Below are 6,000 nucleotides of genomic sequence, written 5' to 3' on the forward strand. Positions count from 1 at the left end.
TTTTTTTTAATGTACATCAGTTATGTAGAGGGTTTTATTTTGACACATACAAATGTACATATAATGTGATAAGACTCACTCTCTCCACCCTTCTCCCTTGTTTCCCATTTCAATTTCAACAAGCTCATTGTTCCACTTTCACACAAGTACCTTATTTTCACAATAGTCAACAACTTTTTTGCCCTCTCCCTGTATCCCCTCCCACTAGTACCTACACCCAAGATATGCTGTGTTTCGCTTTTTTTTTTTTTTAATCAGTCATGGGGTTTGAACTCTGGGCTTGGGTGCTGTCTCTCAGCTCTTCAGCTCAAGGCGAGTGCTCTACCACTTGAACCACAACACCATTTCTGGTGTTCTGGTGGTTTATTGGAGGTAAGAGTCTCATGGACTTTCCTGCCCAGGCTGGCTTTGAACTGCTATCCTCAGATCTCAGCCTCCTGAGTAGGATTACAGGTGTGGAATTTTTAAAATTGTTTTAGAGCTGATACACTGCAAAGTTAACTTTACATATATTGTGTGATATGTACATTTCATTCCTTTTGCTTAGTATCAGCTGTTCCCTCTCTTAAATTCCCACCTGCTTTCCACTGGTTCTGGCCTTCCTCCCACCTTCCCTCAGATACCCATTTAGTAATTGGTTTATTAGATTTGGGAGGGATTAGTTTCTTGAGCTCCCTGTATATAATGGATATTAGGCCTTTGTCTGATGTATTGCTGATAAATATCTTTTCGTGGGGCTTGAACTCTGGGCCCAGGCATTATCCCTCAGCTTTGCAGCTCAAGGCTAGCACTCTACCACTTGAGCTATGGCGCCACTTCCGGTTTTCTGGTGATTTATTGGAGATAAGAGTTACACGGACTTTCCTGTCTGGGCTGGCTTTGAACCCTGATCCTCAATTCTCAGCCTCCTGAGTAGCTAGGATTACAGGCGTGAGCCACCGGTGCCCGGTGCTGATAAATATCTTTTCCCAATTGGTGGATTGTGTTTCTGGTTTAGTAGCTATGTCTTTAGCTGTGCGGAAACATTTGTCCTTTTTGTTGAGTCCCTCTCCAATTTGTTGTGCCCTGGGACTGTTCAGGAAGTTCCTGCCTGTGCCTATAAGTTCTAGTGTCACTCCTACTCTGTCTTGCCGTAGTTTCAGAGTTTCAGGGCTGATGTTGAGGTCTTTACTCCATTTTGACTTGATGTTAGTGTATTGTGACAGGCTGGGATCTACATTTAGATTTCTGCATGTGGCTGCCCAGTTTTCCCAGCACTAATAGAATTGTTAGGTCCATGCTCAAGCTCTGCCCATTGGTGTCCAACAGGTGGCAGTGTTTGCTTGGCCTGGGCTGGTTCCTGGTGTGTAGCTTAACAGGGCAGATGTGTGTACCTGCTTGGCAGTTCCCACTGGTGGTGATGGTGGTCACTCTACCAGTAGCCGGAGCATACATGCGCTTCACAGCTCCAGTCAGGGGCTAGTGGCCTAGGCAACTTGAGTTCCTGGTTGAGTGCACTTGCTTGAGAGTTCCCGGTAGGCCGGGGACACTCCTCCAGTTGCTGGAGCTTGCATGCAATTTGCAGCGTTATTAGTGGCCCAGGTGCCTCGAGTTCCTAGGGTGCACTTACTTGGCAATTTCACGCAGGTGGGGGGACGATCCACGGGCAGCTAGAGCTTGCAGGCATTTCCCTGCTTCAGAGAGGCTAGCGGGCCCGCTGGCTGGAGTTCCCGCCTAGGGCGCACTCTTGGCAGATCCTGGCGGGCAGGGCATGCTCCACCAGCTGCCAGAGCATGCATGGGATTCGCAGCTTCTGTCAGGGAGTAGTGGCCCAGATGGCTGGAGCTCCCGCCCAGGGCACACTCTTGGCAGATCCAGGCCGGCGGGGCATATTCCACTGTCTGCTGGGGTGTGCATGCAATTAATTCCAGGCTTCAGTGGGACCAGTGGCCCAGGCAGTTTCTACTTAGGGTGCAGTAGCAGGTTGGGGAGGAGAATGGGGAGGGGCTCTGGCCTCTTTGTCCTCTTCAAGTGGTGTTCCTTCTAAGGCCGGAGGGAGAGGGGTCCACATCAAGCTCTGTGGGTCACCGCCAACGCTGGCCTCCTGTGTGTGTGGGCTGTCCACGGTGGGGTACTCACTGATCCTGGAACTGGTTAAGGGCTGTCCAGCGGTGCTCTGGCAGGTCTCTGTATCTCTGCTGCAGCTCGCTGGTTGCCTGGTTGCCGGGTTGGCGCCACGCTGCTTTGTGATGATTGTGCACTGAGTAGGGTGGCAATCGCAGCATCAGGTTTGGGTCTCACAGTTCCTTGCCTCTGGTCTCTGTCCCTGCACTGGCCAGGTCCTGCTCGGGTGGGAGTCGTCTGCGTTTAGTCCACTGTGGTTCTGAAGTCCCAGGCAGCCGTAGGCTGCTTTCAAGGCTTACTAGTGCTGAGCTGCCTGCTGGCCAGGGGTGGGGAGGGGTCTTTGAGATTTTCTGTGTGTGTGTGTGTGCAAGTTCTGAGGTTTTTTTTCTTTTCTTTTTCAGTTCCTGTGATTCTCTGATTGTTGGCTTTTTCGCTATTGTCGATCTCTTGGGGGGAACTGTGTGGAACCCGAACTCTATTTGGTGTACTGTTTTGCCACCATCTTGGATACTCCAGAAAGAGTATCTTTATCATTACTTTGGGGTTTTGTGGAAGGTTTAAAGTTTGGTTTATGGGTAGGCTTCATTTAGTAGGCTTAGTAGGCTTTGGTTTGGGTTAGAGTTAACATTATGGTTAAGGTTAGGTTAAGGTCATATTTAGGATTAGTTTTAGGGTTTTGGTTAAATTTTAGGATTAGGGTCACATTTAAAGAAACAGGGTTAAAGGTATTAGGATTATGATTAGGGTTAGATGAATTGTTTAAGGATAGATTTACAAATTGGGCTAGGGTTAGGATGAGGAATAGATCTTGTTTTTTTTTTTTCTTGTTGAAAGGGATTCCATTTTTTTAAAATATATTTTTATTGTGAAAATACTGTACAGAGGGGTTACAATTACATGGGTAAGATAATGAGCACATTTCTTATCAAGCATTGTAGCCTCCTGCTTTGTTTCCCCTTCCCATTCCTTCATACCCCCCCCCTCAACTCCCCCCACCAAAGTTGTAAAGTTTGTTTTTTGACATAACGACTTGTACATCTCATTTTTGCAATGGGTCCTCCTGTATCCCTGTTTTAACAATTTGTTTTTTCCCTTCCCCTCCACATATACCAACATCATATATAGTGAAAGCAGGGGTTGTACCATGGGGGAGGGACATACAAGGCAACAAAGACATAATCTTACAAATATGTTAGAAATAGATCTTGGTTTTATGGTTAGGCTTGTGATTAGGTTTAGGCAAAAGTTTTTGTTAATTTGATGTTAGTCAGGGTAAGAGTCCAGTGTGTAGTTAGGGGTGGGATTATTATGTTTCCAACTAGTTTTAGGTTAGGTTTAGCAGTATGTCTTGAGTTATGGTTATTTTTTTGATTAGGTTTCGGATTAGTCTTAGGGGTATGGCTAGGGTTACAGTCAGGGAAAATATTAGTTGGGTTAGGGTTAAATTTAGGGCTAATTTTAGGATCATGGTGTTCATTATGATTAGTTTTAGGTTTAGGGAAAATTAGTCCCAGGATAATCTTAGAGCAGAGGTAGGTTTGGGTTAGGATTACTGCTATGGTCATGGTTAGTGTTTAAGTGATTGATTGTTGTTAGGATTATGTTTAGCATTAGAGTTGTGGTTATATGCTTATTTTAGGATTAGTGATATGGTTAAGGTAAGAGTATTGGAGTTAGGGTTAATTTTAGGGATATGTTATGGTTATGGTTGCTTTAGGGTTAAGTTTGGAGATATGATTAGTGCTAGGGTTATGTTGGTTATAGTTGAGGTTAAGTTTAGGGTTAGAGGTATACTATGATTAGAGTTAAGATTAAAGTTGTGGTGTTATGGTTTGGGTTAGGGTAAAGGATATGGTTAGTATTTGGTTTAATATTAATAGTAGGGTTGGGCTAGGTTTAGGATTAGAGTGATTGTTGGGTTAGGGTTAGAGAAGGTTTAGGGTTACAGTTAGCATTCGGATTAGGGTTATTTTTAGGTTTAGGTTTAGAGTTTAAAACCTAATACTTTTACATTTAGAGACATGGTTATGGTTAGTGTTAGGATTATATTTAGAGCAGGTTTAGGAGTATATTCAGGTTCGAATTTAAGGTTAGCACTAGAGTTTGTATTGGAGAAGGTTAAAGTTTTGAATATGAATTGAGTTATCATTATTGTTAGGGCTAAGGTTAGTGTTATGGTTAGATTTAGGAATGTTATCGTTAATTTTAGATGTTAAGATTAGAGTTAATGTTATAATTCAGATTTTAAGGGGTATAGTTACATTTAGGTTTGTTGTATTTGAGCAGTAGGTTTATGGTTAAGGTTAGGGTTAGATTTATGTTGAGTTAGTAGTGGAATAGGGTTAAACTTCTGTTAAGATTATTACTGGGCTGGAGGGGATATGGACAGAAGGGAACCTACTGCATTGTTGGTGGGAGTGTAAACTTGTTCAACCACTTTGGAAAGTAGTGTGGAGATTCCTCAAAAGACTCCACATAGAGTTCCCCTATGACCCAGCAATCCCACTTTTGGGCATTTACCCAAATGATCACAAACAAGACCATACTAAAGCTACCAGCACAACTATGTTTATTGTAGCATTATTTACCATAGCTAAGGTATGGAACCAACCCACATGTCCTTCAGTAGATGAATGGATCAAGAAAATGTATATATACACAATGGAATTCTATGCCTCCATCAGAAAGAATGACATTGCCCCATTTGTTAGGAAATGGAAAGACTTGGAAAAAATTCTATTAAGTGAAGTAAGCCAGGCCCAAAGAAACATAGGTCCCATGGTTTCCCTTATTTGCAATAAGGGACAAGCAATTTGGGACAAGCAGAAGAGGTTAGATAAGATGATGTTAAGTGAAATGAACCTCAAGATAAGGACACAAGTGTTTTTTTTTTTTTCTTCTTGCTATTGTTTCTAACGTATTTATATGGTACCATGTGTTTTTTTGTTGCTTTGTATGTCCCTCCCCCATGGTATAACCCCTGTTTTCACTGTATTTGGTGTTGGTATTTGGGGAGCAGAAGGCGAAAAACAAATTGTTTAAATAGGGATACAGGTTGACTCATTGCAACAATAAGATGTATAAGACACTTTGTCAAAAAAACGAACTTTACAATTTAGGTGGGGGAGGCATGTAGTTATGGAGATGGAAGGGAAGGGATGGTAGGGGGAAAATAGGAGGCAACAAGGCTTGATAAGAAATGTACTCATTACTTTGCTCATGTGATTTTAACCCCTCTGTACAGTATTTTCACAATAAAAAACTTATTAAAATTAAAAAAAAAACCCGACAACAACAAAAAGAGCATGTGGGAGGGCAGGCCAACTTCCTTAAGGGCTAAGCCTAGAGGCCGGGAGCCTAGCAATTATGACTTGTTTGTCCAGGAAGAGGGAGAATGGAGAATGGAAGATGGCGACAGTCTTTGCTCCCACCCCTACATCCCTTCCCTCTTTTCACATCTCCATTCCCCATCCCAGGCATCTATCTACCCTCCCCCTCACTCCTCCCTTTCCCACCTCTTCCCCATATGACATAGTATTGCTGACATTGGTAATCTCAAACCTTTCTGTCACAATGGTTGGGTGAGGAGCCCAGGCCTAAGTAATCAGTATAGAATAGCTTTCCTGGCCACAGGATGATTCAGGAATGAGAGAATGTGACCCTAATAAGGGGGGGGTAGATTGGTCGCAAGCATCTGGAAATGCAGAATTCTTTCTGTTCTGGTTTTTTGTTTGGTTTTTGAGAAAAGATCTTGCTATGTACCTCTAACACGCCACCTTCTTGCCCCAGACTCCAGGTGTTTCATGTAAGTGGAACAGATGGTCTTCACTTTTCTCACTAGGTACTTTGTCTAACTCTTGAGCCATCCCCAAGCCTAAAATCACAGTTCTTTTTTCT

At 43.2% G+C, this 6,000-nt stretch overlaps 1 protein-coding gene across 1 annotated transcript in view; it reads left to right on the top strand.

Moving 5' to 3' along the window:
• The window catches only part of Appl1 (adaptor protein, phosphotyrosine interacting with PH domain and leucine zipper 1), a 58,621-nt gene extending 53,671 nt beyond the window's left edge, over positions 1-4,950 (top strand). Inside the window, exon 23 of the transcript XR_006147449.1 lies at positions 4,940-4,950. The gene's annotated coding sequence lies outside the window, so the exon portion shown is untranslated. The remainder of the gene's footprint in view (positions 1-4,939) is intronic.
• Positions 4,951-6,000: the final 1,050 nt, after the last annotated feature.

The sequence above is a fragment of the Dipodomys spectabilis genome, unplaced genomic scaffold (genome assembly GCF_019054845.1).
Source record: "Dipodomys spectabilis isolate Male_0828 unplaced genomic scaffold, ASM1905484v1 ptg000054l, whole genome shotgun sequence".
In the NCBI taxonomy this organism is placed as follows: Eukaryota; Metazoa; Chordata; class Mammalia; order Rodentia; family Heteromyidae; genus Dipodomys; species Dipodomys spectabilis.